We start from the raw sequence: 21,703 nt of genomic DNA on the forward strand, positions 1-21,703 counted from the left end.
CAGGAAGATATCGCCATCCACATGTCTGCGCCATACTCATCTCAGGAAGGACCATCTTCCATCCAACAGACTCCTCCCTAGACCTCTGCCCCAGATCCTTTCACAACGGTATCTCAGTACTACCGTCGTAGAAGACCGCGATTGGATAGACAACACTTACATACAATAGATGAATCGGGATCTTAGAACTTCTTTTGTTAGTTGTAATCAGATTCTATAGTACATTGTATCCAAATAAATATTATCAATTTTACTAACCTTTTTAGTTCATTTTCTGTACATTATCAACTTCACCATACGCATTCATTCTTTTCATTGTATTGGTTGCTGGTGTTGTTGTTGCTGGTGTTGTTAATGTTGCTGATGTTGTTGCAGTTATTGTTGTGGTTCCTGTTGTTAAGGTTGCAGTAGTTGTTGTGATTGTTGTTGATGCTCTTGTTGGGGTTGTCGCTGTTGCTCTTGTTGGGGTTGTCGCTGTTGCTGTTGTTGTAGTTGTTGTGGTTGTTGCTGCTGTTGTTGTTGCAGCTCCTGTGGTTGTTGCTGTTGTTATTGCAGCTCCTGTGGTTGTTGCTGTTATTGCTGTGTAGCTGTGTTTGTGTGCAGAGATAAAACGCCAACCATGGTGGCGCTTTAGAGGGTAAATTATTTTCAAAAAAATCACTCAGGGTAAAACGCCAACGGCGTTAGCGTTTTTGTGTAAATGTGTTTTTTTAAAAAATTTGCCCAGTTGTGGCGTTTTATCCTTGACTAAAAATTAAAAAAAAATAAATGCCCAGGGTAAAACGCCATCTTGTTTGGGAAACCCTTGGTTGGCGTTTTACTCTGGAAGCTTAGTTTGGTAAATAGTTTTGCCACGCGTCTTGTTTGGGAAATTGTTTCCAAAAAACGCTTAGTTTGGCAATTTTTCCGATCAATTGTATGTTGTCTTTTGTCATGTGGTAAATGGGTAATTTATTTTATTTGTGTTGGGGTTTTGCCTGGTGCCATCCCAGAATATATATTTGTATGATTTCTCTTCATATATATTTTATATATATTTAGGTTTGATGTTATGACTCTTATGAGGTATAGCAATTTTTTTTTTCCTAATTTTTTTTATTTTTTTATTTTTTTTATAGTATTTATTTAATATTTTATTATTTCGATTATGGTGTTATCTATTTGCAAGCCGGATTTTTTTGTCCAAAAAGTGGTTTTGGCTTTTGGATAATTGAGGAATTATTGTACTCCGTGATATAATGCTCCCTATAACCTACTCCCTCTGTCCCTATTTTATTACCCCATTTGACTATATACGATTTTTAAAACGCGCCTTAAAACGTCTATATCGTGCGAAAATTATAACATCGTAATATTAATAAAATATACAACGAGAATCTAACAAGAGAACTCATGAGTATATTATCGTATATAAATTAACGGTAATTTATGGTCAAAGTTTTCAAAGTTCGACCCAAAAAATGGCAATGGGGCAAAAATAAAGGGATGTAGGGAGTATTACATTGATGTTTTGTTCTTGTAATTGTGTGACTAAATGTGTTTTTAAGTGTCTTGATATGTTGCTAAATTTGATATAGGCTATCTGAAATTGTGAATGCTTTTGTTTTGTTCATGATATGAATGTTGTTTGCTAAGTAGCTTAATGTACTGGCTATGGATTCATCCTTGGTTTTACGAATCGAATGGCAAATTTAGATGCTATATGTTGGCTTATTTTCAACTATGATTTATCGCCAAACTTTAGTTTTAAGTGAAATGTTATTGTTGGTTTAGCAAGCAAGAATTTTACTTGTTTAGTGTTGTTTCTTTGTTATAGGATGGTTCTGATCAGACTGCTGACACCTTTGAGGTTTGTATTACTTTAACATGGTCTTTTTCATTGGATTAATTGGATGATTGACTGATTGTTTGCACTTACCATTTTATTATTTTTGTTGGGTTTGACAGAATATGTGGGACTTGACACCCGACACAGATTTGTTGACAGAGCTTCCTGATGATTATACATTTGAGACTGCCTTAGCAGACTTGATAGTAAGTTTCGGGGTTTGAATCAGATTACACAATTCAAGGAGTCAGCTTTGGGTTTTTGTGTTTAAGCTGCATCTGTGCTTCATTGCTTGTGTTTTCACAGGATAATTCACTGCAGGCGGTGTGGTCAAATGGTAAAGATGAAAGGAAGCTTATTAGGTAAATATGCTTTTGTTGATTAGCTTCTTACCGCTTTTACTGTATCAGAAATGTGTTTATTTGTATATAATTTTGAGTTGTTTACTGCCTTATCCTTAAGTTGTCCTTAACAAAGGATATTATGATACTGATGAGTTGTAAATGGAGTTGTTAATGTTGTTATACATGGGACGAGGCTAATGGTACTGCCAATGATTTATTGTGGTTTTATTTTCCCTTTTTAAAGATTCTGTATTGGTTTTGTTCATATGATAGTGTGGTACTGATTACATCATGGATGCTTTATTGGTTTATCCTTATGTAGTTGTGCTAGTATGAGTTTTCTTGTAAGTTTTATGGCTTGTGGCCGGATTTTATTTTTAAAGTTATGTGCTCTGTCATTCTCATGTATTGACACATGAATGTGTAATAGAAGTCTTCTTTCCGCAAGTTTATAAATCAGCTTGCAATCTAGCCTCTGGAACCTTTAGTTTAGGGTTGACTATGAAGGGTTTGATGCTGTTGTTTTTTTTTCTCTTTTTGGATAAATACACTGGCTTCAAATATTTTGATCTCTCATCTGAAATTTCTTTTGCTGCTCTAATATGACATATTTCTGCAATATAGGCCTATAGGGGTGCTGGAGCTTTGTGTTTTTTTTCTCTTTTTTTTTGAAGAAATATAGGGGTGCTGGACCTGCTTATTACATATCTTAGTCAGTAATTGTATGATGGAATTATCATCGTTAATGTGTCTTGTCAGCCATGATACCGAGAAATGATTTGTTTTGCAGTGTTGAAGTTAATGAGGATGAAGTTTCTGTATTTGATTCTGGTCCTGGCATGGATGGAAGCGATGAAAATTCAATAGAGAAGTGGTATATCACTCTATCCTTCGGAGAATTTTAGGCCTTCATGGTTTTATTTCTTGGCTATTATTGCCAAAATTGCTGTCCCCTTGGTTCTTTCTCTTATGCTTCTAATCTCTTATGATTGTTTTACTAAAATTTCATTTTCTTTCATTTATTAGGGGCAAAATGGGTGCTTCAGCTCACAGATCCTTTAAAAAACTTGCAATTGGTGGAAAACCTCCATATCTTATGGTAATGTCAAAATTTATGTCAAAGATAGTAGCATTATACATATCCAGGGACAAAAACAAACCTGTTTATGGAAATTATTATACTTCATCTATCGATTAGTGTTGTTCTTGGCACTTGAAGTTCAAAGTAGATAGATTTACTTCATACAAGAGGAGTTTGATACTTCATGTTATATCAAAGAAGGCCTGAAATTGAACTTAAAGTCAAGTCTAACCTGGAAGATGTTTTACCACTTTCAACTTTAAGTTTTGCTTGATTCAGCTTTAGCTTTTACTATGGAAATTTACTTTTTCCTGAAGCATGGTTTGCTTTTCTTTGTAGCCTTTCTTTGGAATGTTTGGATATGGTGGAACCATTGCATCTATGCATTTAGGAAGGTATGATAAAAAACTTCTCCTAATTGGTTAATTTGAAGCTTTGATCTTGCAACGTGTTTGTTGGCATCATCTCTGAATTCTGTGCCCTTTGCTAGTCATGCTGTGGTTTTAGCAAAGACCAGAGAGTCCAAGAAGGTTTATTGGCTACGTCTTGATAGAGATGCTTTGTTAAAGCGATCTGGTTCTGGTCATAGCTGGAAGGTTATAGTTTTTGTTTTGGAACGTTTTTTTTTTTTTTTTTTTTAATTTTTTTTTTTTTTTTAAAATTTCCTCTTTAGACAATACTTTGCTGGCCCAGAAGTTAACTTCAATTTCTTTCATTGTTAATTAATTTTCAGGCTGCTGGTGGAATGCGAGATCCGTCAGATTGTGAGATTGAAATGTCACCTCATGGAAGTTTCACTAAGGTACATTTTGTGAAACATATTCACTAAGTTAATTCTTTAGTGTGGGGACGTTATTGTGAAACATATCCTCTATCGTCACCTTCAGCAAAATCAACATCTGATTTAAGAAGCAATTAGCAAATTTGTATTATTACTTTTTACAGGAATCATCATAGCTGATAACTTCTTTCCTTTGTTTGTAACTCATGAATTTATGATAGTCAAGCCATGAATAAGTATTCTACAGGTCTACAGATTCCTAAAAATCTTGCAAAATTCTATTCTAATTTGAATTGATAGCTGTGGTACGATATAAAAGATGCTTGTTGAACTTCATAAAGCATAACGACTACTCGAGCCTGTCATGATCTTGGTCTGATTGCTACATTGTTTCAGGACAAACTGTATGAGATTAATCTTAACATCTGTTGGAAAGTGATTCGATTCAGACATTAAATGGTCATGCTATTGGTTGTAGCCTTTCTAGAAGAGTGATGTTCATAACTTGTGTGATCTGTTCTCTCAAATGTTTCACTGATGTGACTGATCTGCTACATTCATGGGCAGGTTCCCAAATCCCTTTGAATTGTAGATACTATGAAGTATGATTTAGAGAATGTGGAAAGATTCTAGATGCTTAGAACTTTAAGATGTGATGCCGTAAGACATTGTTGCTCATTTTATTCGATCTGTTTAAAACTTCTGCCCTTGAACTTTTGCCCAATGCACTGCAGATTGTTATGAAGCCCAAGTTGAAGCTGCCTGATATATATCAACTCCAGTGCAAGCTCAAGGATATTTATTTCCCTTACATTCAGGCATGCTCATGTTTCATATTATACTAATTTACTGCTTTTCCAAGATCTATGTATCATATTATTTTGGTGAGTGATTAATATGTAGTCTCAGACCCTTAATTCTTATTATAATTATTCTGATTCTTTCCTTGACTTATTTTTTCCTCTTGAGAGTCTTGACTATTGAAGCTCTTTTGATCAGTAAATAACATCTTCAACTCTGGAAAAAGCTTTTGTTCTACCACATTTGTTTTCATTATTAGAAAGTGCTAAAGTGCTTTCTGGTTGTATGTTACTCCCTCTCCTGAGAAATGGTAGCATAACAATCACTTTCAGGTAGCTATATGTATGTTCTGATCTTACTGTAGTATATGAGGTCGAAGTGAATTTTGACCAATTTAAATAATTCAATATTGTAATTTAGAAACTTTTGCTTGCAGTCCTGTAATTTCTGAAATTCTTCTCTGTATTGAAGCTGTGCAGAAAGTTTTAGATCTTTGACTTGTTATACAATATGTGTAGTCTGTCAAGGAGTGAAAAGTAGTTATTGCTGCCCACCTAGATGTTTTGCATTCTGTAGTGCAAAGTCTTGCATTGTGAGCGTTACTGTGTGTTTGCCATAAGTTAATTGCTATCTATATTAGTCACTTTTGTACTTCTAAAAGTAAATTAAGAGCCTACTATGTTGCTTGTATTCTTAGAGATTAAATTAAAATAATCTTCGCTGGACTAATATTGTGAAGCAATGTTTCTGCAGTGTGATGAGATATCCAAGGCAGGGAGGACTACAACATTGGTGGACTTTGAGGTTCTATACATTTTGTACATTTTTGTGATGTTTTGTGAGCAGAAAATTTTGTTTTCATATCTTAATTTTCTGTGGAGCTCTTGCTTTATTAAATTTGTAATCCACATACTATATACTCCGTGTTGTGCGACAGCGGAAGCAAAGGTCGTAAACAAACAAGAAAACAATAAAGAAATTCAATGCAAACAATAAGAACAACACCAAGAATTTACGTGGTTCACTATCGATGTGATAGCTACGTCCACGGGCACCGAGATCGAATGATTTCACTATAAACTGCAAAGATTACAAAGATGATTCTTGTATTTCTCAAGAACGGCTCTCACTCTGTCTCTCTTCACCCTAATACTGATATTAGGGAGGTTTTATATTAATCCCTAATTAAAAGATACTTGGGCAAAAAGATAATAAAATAAGATAACCTAAAACCGCAAAATCCGCGTTCCGTATTTTTCCTTCTCCGCCCGGTCAGACCGGGCAAGGTCTGCCCGATCGGGCGCGAGAAGAAGACTCCATACGAATGCTTCAACGTATCCAACCCCCACCGCCCGGTCAGACCGGGCAAGGTCTGCCCGATCGGGCGAAGGCTCGCCCGGTCGGGCGAAGGCTCGCCCGGTCGGGCGCGAGAGCAGCTTCTTCAACGAATTTGCCAGGCACCTCTTCTTCTTCCGCCCGGTCAGACCGGGCAATGTCCGCCCGATCGGGCGGACAAAGCTACGAAGTACGAGTCACCTAATATACTTATCAACAATCTCCACCTTGACGAGAACTCGTAGTCAGCAAACGACCCCATCAAGACATAGTGAAAAAACATCTCAAGCCAAACCCGATGCAGGACTCATGCATAAGCCATACATCCCGATAAGTCTTCAACCAAGACCCATCACATACTCGTCTCCAAGTATAACAACTCATAATGCTCCACCTGCATCACAAGCCCCGGGCAAGCTCCACCTTAATGCCAACACACCTACACCAGGAGCTCCCCAACTTCGCCCCTCAGGGCCTACTACATCACGTAGTAATCAATATTTAGCAAGTCTAAGCAATGTTTAAACTTGCTAAACGGAACAGGCTTAGTGAAGAAATCAGCCGGGTTGTCAGCAGTCCCAATCTTCTTCACCTTAATCCTCTTGTCAGTACGTAAGAAATGATACCTGACATCAATGTGCTTCGTCCGATCATGGTGTACTTGATCTTTAGCTAAGCAAATCGCACTTAGACTATCACAATACACTGTAGCAAAATCCTGTGCAATACCCAGTTCACCTACTAGGCCTTTGAGCCGAATAGACTCCTTAGCTGCAGAAGTTAGAGCCATATACTCAGCTTCAGTAGTTGACAACGTAACTGATGACTGCAATGTAGACTTCCAACTAACCACAGAACCACCCAAAGTGAACACATAACCAGTCACAGACCTCCTGGTATCCACATCAGCTGCATAATCAGAATCACTGTACCCAGTGACCAAGCATTCCTTACCATTCCCGTACACAAGACCAATATCAGCTGTCCCTCTCAGGTAGCGAAAAATCCTTTTCACCCCTTGCCAGTGTTCCCTCCCAGGTCGAGCCATAAACCTGCTTACAACACTAACAGCATGCGCAATATCCGGCCTAGTACAGACCATAGCATACATCAAACAACCAACCGCGTTTGCATATGGAACTCTAGACATATAAGACAACTCCTCCTCTGATTGAGGTGACATAGACAAAGACAACTTACAACTAACAGTAGTTGGCGTACTTATAGGCTTCGATTTTTCCATCCCAAAACGAGACAGAATCTTTTCAATGTAGCTTTTCTGAGTCAAGAAAAGCTTACCTCTAGCCCGATCCCTGTAGATCTCCATACCCAAAATCTTCCTAGCTGCACCCAAGTCTTTCATGTCAAACTCCGAGTTAAGCATCTCCTTTAATCTAGCAATATCAGATTTATTCTTTGTGGCAACCAACATGTCATCAACATATAACAAAAGATAAATCATGGAACCATTATCCAGCTTACTATGATACACACAGCAATCATATGAATTCCTGTCAAAACCTTGTGAAACCATAAAAGAATCAAACCTTTTGTACCACTGTCGGGGGGATTGCTTAAGTCCATACAATGACTTTAGCAATCTGCAGGCATAGTGTTCCTTTCCAGGAGCTTCGAATCCTTCGGGCTGCTTCATCAGAATCTCCTCCTCCAAATCGCCATGAAGGAAGGCCGTTTTAACATCCAACTGCTCCAGCTCAAGATCAAAATGTGCTACAATTGACAATAACACACGGATAGAAGTATGTCGAACCACAGGTGAGAATATCTCAACAAAGTCAACCCCTTCTACCTGACTGAACCCCTTAGCAACTAGCCTAGCCTTAAAACGTATTTGCTCAGTTTCCGACAACCCTTCTTTCTTCTTGTAAATCCATTTACAACCCACAAGCTTCCTCCCTTCCGGTACCTTTACCAGTTCCCACACTCTGTTCTTGTAAAGGGACTGCATCTCTTCACCCATTGCGGCAAGCCATTGCGCAGACTCACTACAACTAATTGCTTGTTTATATGTGGCAGGTTCAAATGACTCTACATCATCAGCTACACTCAATGCATAACCTGTCATCGCATCAACACAGCAATTTCTTCCCTCCATCTCTTCAATCAATCTAACAGGCTTCTTGATAACTCGTTTAGGCATCTCAAGAATGGTGTCAGGTTGACTAGATGACCCCTGATTAGATTGCTCCACCTCATCCCCAGAGTTAGAATGAGTAGGAGTAATCTCAGGTTCAGGAGTACCCGGCACTGGAACATCAGCATCATCATCAATATATTGTACCCGAGGTAAATCAGCAATGGTAGACTGATGTACCTCAAGTACCCCATCTGTCTGTAATAAATTGTCTCCTTCCCTTCTCAAATCTGAAATCTCTGCATTTTTAATTGAATACATGGTGTTTTCATCGAAAGTAACATCCCTACTAAGAATGACCCGACCCTCCGAAGGTGAAAAAATTCTAAACCCCTTCACACCATCCCCGTACCCAACAAAACACCCCTTCTTGGCTCGTGGATCCAACTTACCCTCAATAACATGATAATAAGCAACACAACCAAAAATCTTCAAATTCGAAAAATTAGGCAACTTACCACTCCAGATCTCAAACGGAATCTTGGAATCAATTCCAGAATGAGGACCCCTATTAATGACATAACAAGCTGTTAACACAGCTTCACTCCAGTACCTCCTCCCAAGCCCTGCATTGGAGAGCATGCATCGGACTCTCTCTAGCAGTGTCTGATTAACCCGTTCTGCTACACCGTTCTGCTGTGGTGTCTTCCTGACAGTATGATGCCGACCTATACCCTCATCTGCACAGAACTGATTAAACTCGTCTTTGCAAAACTCTAGCCCATTGTCCGTTCGTAGCTTCTTGATCTTCCTTCCTTGTCGATTTTCCACCAAAGCTTTCCATTGCTTGAAAACTTTGAAGGCCTCATCCTTTGACTTAAGCAACCTAAGCCATGTGTATCGGGACTTGTCATCAACAAATGACACAAAATAGTGGTAACCTCCCATACCTTCAACTCTAGATGGACCCCAGCAATCTGAATGGATGTAATCGAGCACTGCATCAGTAATGTGAGCACCCTTGCTGAACTTTGACCTGTGTTTCTTACCAAACACACAATGCTCACAAAATTCAAGGTTGGCAACCTTGACCCCGGATAGAAGACCCCTCTTGGACAATAGCTGCATCCCCTTCTCCCCCATATGACCAAGCCTCATGTGCCAAATCTTAGTCATCTCCTGGTGAGATACAGATGCGCAAACCGCAGAACTAGGCAATGTAACACCCTCAAAAACATAGAGGGTGTTCCTTTTGATACCCTTAAGTACCAACTCAGAACCTCTGAAAATACACAACTCCCCATCTGAAAACACACCATTGTACCCCAATTCATCCAGGGTACCCAATGAAATCAGATTCTTTCCTAAAGCAGGAACATGCCGTACATTAGTCAAAGTTAACCTCCGCCCATCAACAGTCCTCAACCTCATGGAACCAATACCTGTGACCTTACATGGAGCATTGTTACCGACTATAACCATACCCCCATTGCGAGGTTCATATGTATCAAACCAATCTCGACGTGGACACATATGGAACGAACACCCCGAATCTAGAACCCAGTTATCAGATAAATCATCAGACCTAGCAGAACTGACTAATGCTAAATCTTCCTCTGAATTATAGCTCTCATTCGGTTTCTCTTCAACTACAGCAGCCTGGGACTTGTTTTTCCTCACCGGACAATTATTCCTAAAGTGACCCGGTTCTTTACAGTAATAACATGTTTTAGTAGTAGTTTTACTAGATCCATCCTTGCCGTTTCCAGCACCCGACCCAGCATTGTTCCCCTTGTTAAACCCCTTATTCTTTTTAGACTTTCCGGACTTAACAAATAACCCACTACCATTATCCCCATTATCACTCGTAGCTTTCATTCTGAGTTCCCTAGTATGAAGTGCTGCCTTCACTTCTTCTAAGGTTATAGAATCCTTACCAACAACAAAAGACTCTACAAAATTCTCAAAGCTAGACGGTAGAGATACAAGTAAAATCAACGCAGCATCCTCATCATCAATTTTAACATCTAAATTACGTAAATCAAGCAAAATAGAGTTAAGTTTTTCTAGATGTTCCCGTAAGGAAGTACCTGACTGCATCCGGAGGCTAAACAACCGCTGTTTCAGTAATAATTTGTTGGTCAACGACTTAGTCATATACAATGACTCCAGCTTCAGCCACAATCCAGCCGCCGTTTCCTGATCAGCAACCTCCGTGATGATTTGATCATCAAGACTAAGTAATATGGTAGAGTGTGCCTTCTCTTCCATAACTTCTAACTGCGAGTCAGTCGGTCCGTCTCCTGACTCCGAAGTAGTACTCTTTGGAGCCAACGGACGCCATATCTGCTGTTGTTTTAACAGAGCCTTCATCTTAATTTGCCATAGCCCGAAACTATTTTTCCCGGTAAACTTCTCAATTCTTATTGTTGAATCTCCTGCCATTGTTATCTTCAAGAAACTCTCCAAGGATTGAACCTGAGCTCTGATACCAATTGTTGTGCGACAGCGGAAGCAAAGGTCGTAAACAAACAAGAAAACAATAAAGAAATTCAATGCAAACAATAAGAACAACACCAAGAATTTACGTGGTTCACTATCGATGTGATAGCTACGTCCACGGGCACCGAGATCGAATGATTTCACTATAAACTGCAAAGATTACAAAGATGATTCTTGTATTTCTCAAGAACGGCTCTCACTCTGTCTCTCTTCACCCTAATACTGATATTAGGGAGGTTTTATATTAATCCCTAATTAAAAGATACTTGGGCAAAAAGATAATAAAATAAGATAACCTAAAACCGCAAAATCCGCGTTCCGTATTTTTCCTTCTCCGCCCGGTCAGACCGGGCAAGGTCTGCCCGATCGGGCGCGAGAAGAAGACTCCATACGAATGCTTCAACGTATCCAACCCCCACCGCCCGGTCAGACCGGGCAAGGTCTGCCCGATCGGGCGAAGGCTCGCCCGGTCGGGCGCGAGAGCAGCTTCTTCAACGAATTTGCCAGGCACCTCTTCTTCTTCCGCCCGGTCAGACCGGGCAATGTCCGCCCGATCGGGCGGACAAAGCTACGAAGTACGAGTCACCTAATATACTTATCAACACTCCGTGTGTCATTAGTTGGTAATGTATCCACCTGTTATGGTGTTATGTTATGATAATGCTGAGCTTGTGTTCTATTTAAACGTCGTTCTACTAGTGTACCCTTCACTTGACTGGGGTTTTGCAGATCAACGGTGTCAATTTAGCTGAAATTGAAGGTGGTGAAGTAGCAGTGACGAATCTGCATTCCTGTAATGGACTAAACTTCATTGTAAACCTTCATTTTTCTGTTGAAGAGGACAAGGATACGTCTAAATCTCCAAGTGAGACTAATGCCCTGTCTTACACCAATATATGATTTTACTTCGGAAATTCTACTTTTAACTCCGAAAATCTCTCACCTTCTTTCTTGGTCGTTGAGTAGAGTTTTCTCTTGTTCTGATGACCTGCAATGTACTTGTAGTTTGTTTTTGCTTTTCACTAATTTCTTCTGTTGAGCTTTCAGGTTCAAGTGCAGCTCGTGAAGGAAATGCACGTCTGAAGTGTGTTTACTTTCCCATCATTGAGGTATAGGAATTTGGTTTAGAGCTTCAACTTTTCTATCATGGGTTTTTAGTCTTTTGATCCTTTAATTTTCTTTGCAGGGCAAGGAGAATATTGAGAAAATTTTGGATAAATTGAATGCTGAAATGGTTTGGATATTAAAGAAGATTATGAAACTTATAGTCGTATTTCTATCAGGCGGTTGGGCCGTCTGCTTCCTGAAGCTCGCTGGGTTAGTTAGTCTCATACTTGAACTTCTTCATGCTTTGTTTATGTCTGTGGGTTGAGGTGATACATCAGTGGACATATCTTTCTGCCTTTAAATATATGATATTTATCTGATAACCACAATATCTAGTGATTTTCTTCGTTTCCTTAATGCATGCCCATGAATTAGCAGTTGTATTGATAAAGTGTAGCTTTCATGTCCTTGACACATCATCAACTACCACCATGACATAATGGTATGTATGCAGAAAGAAGGCCTACTCTCTGTCTGCTATACCTATTTATTCTTGTAACTGGTTGCAGGTCAACATAGAATTTTATTTGAGGAAAAATGTGTAAAGTAATGTGCTGTTTAGGATACATCATTTAGAAGAAAAATAAGCACTCGTTGATTCTTTTAATTTGGTTAAGTTTGTGCCTGCATGGATCAGACATAGTCTTTTTCAAACATGCTAACTTTCTAATATGTACCATAGGAGCTCCTTCCCTTCATGAAACCTAAACAGAAGAGAGGCGCAAAAGTTCAAATTTTGAAGAGATGTTGCATGAGAGTTAAGTGCTTTATTGGTAAGATTATTGCTTTACATAAATCTTTCTTAAGAGGTATAAGTTTGTGCCATACTTGAGTCTTTTTTCTAGTTTTTCTTGTGATGAAAATCTTGATTTTGCAGACACAGATGCTGGATTCAGTCCAATACCTTCAAAGGTATCTAATTTGTTAGTACTGCACTCAATTCTTTGTTGTCATTTATGGTGGTTTTGTCGACCAAGTGGCATAATATGGTCATGTCATCTGTTTTATTGAGTGTGTTCGCTCTTGATGCTGTCTTCTTTTTCCAACTTCGACGTGAATGTGTTTCAAAATCAGTTCTGTTATCCGTCCTAATTTTGCTTACTTCTTCTGTGGTAGAATGATTGGCTCATTTTAAGGTTGTAGAAATCAGAAATGCTATGATATCAAAGTTCTTGCCTTATCTGTCCTCATTATGATCAATTCCTCATATGTAGAATAATATGTATCATTTTTCAGATTGCGAAACGATATATCAAAACAAACAATATATGTGGGATATATTGGAATTTGTAATGGAACTAATGCTCTAGTTTTCAGAGTGGGATCATGTTGCACACTAGGTGTCTGTCCTTTTGCATCCTAGAGTTGATTTTGTTGGTCCTCATGTTTTTTTTTTTCTTTTTCACAGACAAGGTTTTTGGAGTACTTAATTATGTGAGTTGGTGTTTCTAGGATGGATGGATGAATAAACTTGTAAACAAATAAGGCTAGGCCTTGCAATTAGTCAGAAGTTCTTGTGTCTAAATGCCTGCTCGGCTCTTTTTCTTGCCATATCTAAATTATTGTTGTCAGAATGTAACTTTTGACATGCCGCTGCTAAAATTAGAATCCATAATCAACCTAATTACAAGTCAAAATGTCAAATAGTTCAAGATAGTGTCTTAAATCTTGATGAATATTAGGGTAAATACTTAAAAGTGGTCCAAGATTCAGGTTTTTACTATGTTCATTTCTGAAGTTTATAACATCATAATACATATTATGACCAAAGTTCATAGATAATGTCTTCCAAGATTCAGAGTTTTGAAGTTTTCCGATAGGTTTGGCAAAGAGGGGAGGGGGTAGCAGGGAATATTATTGAAATTATTCTACATCTTCTTAAGAATTACAATCCATTAACAAACATTGGAACAACTATATGAATAAGATTTTTAAGCCTTATGGGATACTTATTTCTTTCACTATGAACTTGTAACATATGTATTGATTTAGTAAATTATCTTATGTTTCTTGTTAATGCTGTGCACCTTTTTGTTTCAGACTGATCTAGCACCTCAACACGCTTTCACCAAAGCATTGAAAGATCTGGGAGATGACACCAAGGAACAAGGTGACTTTATGAACTGCTGTTGGTTACAAATATGTTTAAGGTCATATACTCATAAATGGTCATAATGTACATCATAACTGTAAATTTCTTGTAGCTGTAAAAGTCCAAATTGAGAGAGGTGGGAAGCAATTGACATTGCAACAGCTTGTTAGAGAGTATCAGGATTGGATTTTGCAAATGCATGGACAGTACGATGATGAATGCAACTGTGGAGATGATGAATCTGTCTTGCTCCTGAATCCATATAACAAAGAAGCACTCGGCATCACATCTGATGGTAAATTAGATGGTGTATTTTCTATTTTCTTCTTTCCTTTACTTTTTGTGTTTTTTTTCTTCTTTACTTAATTACCCTCCCTGTCCACACAAGTACACTACAAGGGATTTTAGGCTGCTAAGATGCGTACCATGCCTTGAAGGTTTAAGCCACTAGTTTGTAAACTAAACTAAGAACTTTTTTATAAATAATTTTCTCAACCTTTGTGCACAATAAAAACTAATATGCAACATTTTTGGGACTATACTACAACGATTTACACTTAATCGAAGAGAAAAAGCTTTGAGTTGGTTCTATTGTGCTAATGAGTTGATGGTTACTCTCACCGTTCTGGAAAAATATTCTCTTTTATCATTATATGTTAGCTTTAAAATTTTGATCATCATTTTTATAAAAAGTGTAATGATTTACAAAGTGAAACTTCATCATAGATATATAGTGTTAGTAGCTTCTTTATTATTGTTCCATTGACATTTTTTTTTTCTTCTGCTGAATTAGTTGCTAGGATCCATCAAGCTGTTACTCGGAAGGGAAAATCCTGGAGTAGGGGACAAAAGGTCAAGATTTTCAAAGGTGCCTGCCCTGGTCTTCACAAGAACAATATGTATGCGACAATAGAATACTTTTTACTTGAAGGCTTTCAAAATGAGGCAGGTGGTAAGTGCCATTTTCAACGACATTCTATGTTAATCTGTCTAGAAAATATGTTGATACGTATTTCCAGTTTTCCACCATTCTTGCTTTCTCATTTGCTGCTTGTTGCTAACTGTAAATTAGTTTATAAAAAACAGGAGAGGCACGGGTCTTGTGCAGGTTTGACAACTTATCTCTCAATTAGTCTTCTACCACATTCTTTCATCACCAGCATGTCTCCTGATATTCTGGGTTGTAAAGGCCCCTAGGTGTCAGGGATGAAGATGGAAGTGTACTTACAGCTGATGCTTCTGGCACAAACTTGGAACTTTGTAAATCAAAATCTCTGCCTATCACTGTGATAGATTCTGGAAAGGTTGGAACAACTTACTCATATGTAAAAAGCTGTCTCCCGTTGTTATGCACCCAAGCATTGGAAGGGATGTAAAATAGGCACGTTGCTTTCATGTTTTAATTTTGAGTATATTCAACCATTAATGGGGTGTTCTTTGTTGTAGTGTGCTGCTGTTAACGACAGTGAATGGAATTGCCAGTTTGACAAGCAAAATCTTAAATTGCCTTCGACAATTGAAGTTTTGGGACCAAAGCAATGCAAAACATTAGATATTGACGGGGTCAGTAAATAGTCATATTAACATTTTGGCTTCTTTTTCATGTTTTAATTTTTATATGATAACATATCACAATCATCATATCTTGAGTTTGTTGATGTTGTTTTGCACTTCAGGCATTACCTACAGATGCTTCAGTTTCTGCTGGATCGTTACCTCCTAAAGAAGTTGTTGCTATACTGCGGCCATCAAACTTCAGTCCAAGCTGTACTGGTAACGATTTAGATCAAAAATACATTTTACGGGACAATTATGAGATGTGCTTGAACATAACTTTCAAAGCTGAAGCTGGAAAAGGCCTTAAGTTTGATCCAATAACTGTCAAAAGTTCATCACGTAAAGGATGTCAGGGTTTTTATATTTTTTCATTAGTTTCCATCCCATATTTGTTTCAAAAAGCTGGGGTGTACTCATTCTCATTCTCTCTTGTAAGTATCACGTACCCTTTCTAGTTATCTTGCATCCTATATCTGCTAAGATTACAACAAGGATCTGTTTTGCTACAGAAAAATTGTACCACTGCAAGTTGTGAAAAAATTGTGAGGGTCACTGCATCATCTAAGGTCAAACGATGGGAACTCTTGAAGGGTAATGATCAGACACTTGCATTGAGAGTGAGGTATGGTATCAGTCATGGATATACCCTCTCTATTTCCCGAATGTTTACGTGAATACCGAATTGCTATGCTACCTATGCTGAATGTGCCTTGATTTTGGTATTGCTTACCAGAATTTGGGAAGAAAAAAAATGTTACTGAGCTGCATTTAATCTTGTTAGCTGTAGCAAGTAGAAGTTGGTACAAATTTTTACTTCTAAGTTCTAACGTATTGGAATGTTAGCATGTACACCGTATGATAGGACATGATTTCTTAAAGATTGGAGGTGTACTTACTGGGCTAAGTCTATCTATTGACATCTACAACTGCAGTAACAGCAGCTAATATAGCCAAATTTATACTACAGTGCAGGCTCTTGCTTCCCACCACTCTCATTTTGCCGATATGATGAATTTGAAAACATTATTCCATTCAAGGGTATACTACCTATAGAATGTCACTTAATGTCCAATGAGACGGTGATATCGCACTTACAGAATGTGAAGGTGGAACTATCATCAGATATGCATAGTATGATTGTTATGGTATGAACTGTAGTGTCTTTTCGTTTTGTAATAATCTGGTTGGTCTTGCAGCATTGTTTAGTTGGCATATTGATTTTTTTTTTTTGTCCCCAGAATGCAAGGATTAAAACTGATAAGCTAGACATTATTCGCCCAAGTTATGAAGCTATGTTGGCTTTGTCTCTGCCTCATAAGGGCCCCATCCTCAGCATTTCTTGTCAAGATAAGCAACTAAGCATGGTAGTAGTGTACTGAACTACTGATATCGCAGTTGCTGAGCTTTCATCCTTTTGGAAATCAATATAAGTTACCATGTTTTCTTTTTATCTGGGATTTGATTTTACTTTGTTTTGTTTTCACGTCAGCTGTTCCTGGATCTCTTCAACGTGTCCACTTTTCATCATCAGAATCAGGCAAAGGTTTACTTCCACAACAGGTGGTTGAAGATTTCAAATTGGAGGTATTTAAATAACCAGGAAGTTTTTTTATTCAAATTTTTTTTGTCAAGATGAATGTCTCATGTCTGTTTTACGGATAAAGTAATTAGGAGAACACTTGAAAGACTATGCTAACATTTTAAAGACTTATTTTGGACATTTTTGGCTCATCACTGATTCAGAACTATGTTCAAATAAATGAAAAAAAAGTTTTGACTAATATGTGCTTGACTGTTGGTAATTTTGATAAATTAATTGCTTTTAGATGTTCGATAGACATCAGAATCATGTCGAACAAGGAACTGAAGTAGAGCTGGACGTTCATGGGTTCTCTTTCCTGGATAAGATTGGTCTAAAGCGCAAGGTAATGTAGTCTCTTACTTTACTGCTTGAAAGCATATTTATCTTAATCATATACATCATTTAATTTGCACAGTTTTTTTTTTTTTTTTTCTAAACGATAATACTTATACTTATCAGAACCTAGAAGTAAGAAGATATGATTATGTTCTTTTCTTTGCTAATTTTTCATAGGAATAATCTCTTAATAGTTACATTATGGGAAGTCGTGTCTTGCAAGTAGTTGTGTATAACTGATTATTTTGTTACAAGCATTAATGATTTATTCTTCTTCTTCTTCTTCTTCTTCTCTCTCTCTTTTTTTTTTTTTTTTTTTTTTTTTTTTTTTTTTTTGGTGTGTTGTTGTGGTTCAGGTTGATAATGATGGTTTTATTGATCTTAGTGGTCTCTTGAAAGTCACAGAAGGCTATGGTAAACCAGGTAAGACATGGCTTTTGCCTTTTCGAGTAGTCTTGTTGGTGTCCATTAGTTCTTATTGATAATTCTCTTCAGGTTTAAATAATCAAAATGATTTTGGGTTGAAGTTCATTCTTTTCATGATTTTTACCTTTTAATCTCCATTTGATTGCATCAGTTATGGTAAATCTATTGCATTGTACTTGTAAAGGACAGTTTTGTGGTTCAGTTATTGTTGCTAGCTCAAATCATGTTTGTCACTCTGTCCGTCTGATTTAGTTTACACTTGCATGTGTTTTTTTACAGTGTCTATCACTGTCAAATATAATGAGAACGGCATCTTTACAAAAAAGTTTCAAGTTGAGAAACGGGAGCTGAGGATTACGACAGTGGTAGGCTCTGCTTTCTTTTCTTTTTAGTGATGAGAATGTTCTCACATCTATATTTAGTCCTGATCCCTTCATTAAATTTTCTTCTGTAAGGTACCTGAGGTTTGTCCTGCAGGCTCAAAGTTAAAAGAGGTTGCTTTTGAGGTTGTAAATGTTGAAGGTGATGTCGATCAAACTATTGATGATGAAGTTAAGCCTGGAAAATCACACACATTAAGATTGATGACAGACCTGGCAAACGACAATTCATTAAGATATATGCTTTTCAGAAGGGGCGATGCATTATTCCATCGATTACTCTTCCTCAGACAGAAGGACGTTTCTGCATCGAGGCTGTTCACTCTCTCCACCGAGAGCTACGTGTGAAATTTGAGGTTATCCAATTCTGCATAATGGTGTCTTCATTTAAGGTTTTTGTTACATCATTTATAGACTTACTGTTATCCTACTTTGCAGGTTACACTCTCAAGATCAACTCGTATGGAGTATGATACCACTTCTGATCTCCGAGGTACGGAAGAGCTTTATTTTGATGAACCACAATTTTCAGATGAGAGGGTCTCATCCGATTCAGCTTCTTATGCTGCAAATAATTTGGAAACCAAGGGGCTTGAGTTTCAGAACTCAAAGGTATATTGACGTTACGTACCTGAGCTTTAGGATTTTACCCTGTACTGGGGCTAAATTTTGCTGTTTACTGAATTCATCCTGAAAATCTGACAGAGCCTTTTTCCTGCAAGTGAACTGTATTAATTTCTGTGTAGGTAACTGTTCCAGTACCTAAGGAGGAGTGTGATACATTATTTTCCCTCCAAACTCCAAAGGTGGAGCAGGAAAATTCCAAACCTGCATTATTTTCTGAATCGAAGTTGCAAAACCTGCAGGTAGAATGAATAAATACGATAACTATAATGATTTCTCAGCATCACTTCAAAGTCATACATAACTTGTGTTTTTCAAAAGAAACAAAGAGTTAAAATTCTTACTAGTATTAAAGTTTCTTTTTTTCAGGCTACCCTTGCACAAAATTTAAACAAGCAGTCTGATTTGAAATGTGAGCACAACAATAATATGTTCAAAACTCCAGAGAGGAAGATCATATGTGCTGATTCTTATACGCCTGAGAAGGCGATAGCCTTACTGGGATCTGATTTACAACAATTTGAGGTAGGAATAACAATAGAGAACAATTAGAGTGTTAGCTGAGTATTGCATTATGAATCTATCTAAGCTTCACATATTCTATGTTATAGTCATCAATTTGAATAGCGCTTATTTTGCTGTGTAATTTTCAGAGGATTTTGTCTTGATTTACTTCATGTTGGAGGTTATAACATTGAGCTACAATGTGTGGTCTTGCTGTATTTTACATCTTCAGATTGCTGAAAAAGAAATCCAGAATCATGGGTCGTGTATTAAAAAACTAGAGGACAACTTAAAATGGGCTATGGTGCGCAGGGAACACATCGCGGAAGAGTTGAGACTTATGCAAGGTGCCTTATTTATATTTTTCCCATGAAAATAGAAGAAATGATACAATTGTCATCAAACAAACTAATTGGCTATGGTTGTATCTTTAACCGTTTCAGCTGAATTGGTAGTGCTGCCGCTGCCATTATCGCAGTCAAAGTCCATGTCTCAGAAAGAAGTGGTGCAGGAAAAAATAGAAAGCAAGGTTGATTCAGCAGCTGCAATATACAGCATTGCTTCCCAGGACATGAAATTAAGAAATCAACACCCGGATTTCATGGGCGATGTGGTTGGCCTTGTTGCCCTTCTTGCAACAGCACCTACACCTATGCATAGTTGGTATATTCTTTCTCCATCCTCCTTTTAGACTTATCTTTCACCAAGTAAAAGCTTGTGTTGACAGCCTAGTGTAATAATATGCAGCTTATTTGCCGAATATTTGGGGGAAGATCAAATGCTAGGAATTGTCTGCCTATCCAGTGCTGCTATAGAAACACCTGAGGATTACGAAACAACCATAAATTACCTAGCTAAAGAGTTGGGAAGAAGTTTTGAAGGTCGTCAACTATTTATATGCCTTGAGGATATCAGGCAAGTCTATTTAAGTAACTATTTACACCGGAGCTTTTTATTGCATATGCCCAACTACACAAACTTATTTAAAGAATGATTTCCAGGGCATATACCGGGGGTGTATTAGAGAATGATCATCAAAGAAGGTTGGATTTACCAAACCCTACGTTGCCTGATGGATCAACTCCGCCTGGTTTCTTGGGGTATGCTGTCAATATGATTGACATAGATGCCGAATACATTCAAGTCAAGACAGTGGCAGGGCGTGGCCTTCGTGAGACTTTATTTTATCATCTCTTTGGGGATCTCCAAGTGTACAAGACGACGGAGCAGCTGAAGTATGCTCTTGGCTGTATAACAGATGCTGCAATTTCCCTAGATGGATGCATCATGCGCAGAAAGGGCACAGTCTCGTTAGGATCCATGTATGACTCCTTCACTCTCCCTTAAATTACTGAAGAAATAATATTGTGCTATTGTAGTTCATAATAGTTAACTGAGATGACTGAATATTTGTTCAGGCTTGTGGAAGTGCATTTTCCTGTCAATTCTGAGGAGCAAGAGTCTTCAGATAGAGAGCAGATCTTGAAAGTGATTAAAGAATTGAAATCGGAACTGAATCTCGTGGAGGAAGCCATTCCTTTCCTCAGAAAAGAAAGGAAATGCTGTTTGAGCGACTTTCATGATAAAAAAGCTGGGTTCCTGAAGTTAATTAAAGACAAGGAAGCAACACAAAAACCCATATTATCACAGCAGTCCTTGCAAACTACTCCAACAGCGCCTGCTCCCACACAAAGTCCTTGTCAGTAGTGTTAGGAACATCAGTTTCGTATTTGAGTTTATATTGCATGGTAAACTGATATTGGTAGGTGAAGGGGCAAGTGCCAATGATGCCATATTTTTGAGGGTGATGTATATATACTTTTGGTGTTAAAAAAAGAAGCAACTTGTGCTATACATATGGTTTTGCCAATATTAAGATATTTTTGCCAATATTAAGATATTGAAGTATATCCATTCCTTCCATTAATCAACTACAAAAGAAGAAAACATTATCTAAATGGTACATGACCAATTTTTCATGTCTGCATAGCTTAATTCTACTACACCATATATTGGCTAATACAGTCGTACACAATTCACGTTAATAGTTGAAGTTTTGGGTTTGATTTTGGTCGATTTTGGGTTATGGAAAAAAAAGTATATAAATAACTCCAACTACAGAGCTTAATAATTTGTACTATAAATTGTTCAAATTGGAATGAGATTGAGATTGAGGTGTTTGTATTTTCAGTTTCTCTTGTTAACTTTAGTTTGAAATCAAATTTAAATAAATGTGTAAGTGATAAGTCTATAACTTTAAATACAAAATTTAATATTTTTATAATTCAGAGTAATAAATAATTCAAATTAAAATAAGTTCGGGTAATT

General features: G+C 37.6%; 1 pseudogene; it reads left to right on the forward strand.

Moving 5' to 3' along the window:
- Window positions 1–1,497: 1,497 nt before the first annotated feature.
- Window positions 1,498–21,299, forward strand: LOC110728600 (annotated as a pseudogene).
- The last annotated feature ends 404 nt before the right edge of the window (window positions 21,300–21,703 follow it).

The sequence above is a fragment of the Chenopodium quinoa genome, unplaced genomic scaffold, assembly GCF_001683475.1.
Source record: "Chenopodium quinoa cultivar QQ74 unplaced genomic scaffold, ASM168347v1, whole genome shotgun sequence".
NCBI classification, from domain to species: domain Eukaryota; kingdom Viridiplantae; phylum Streptophyta; class Magnoliopsida; order Caryophyllales; family Amaranthaceae; genus Chenopodium; species Chenopodium quinoa.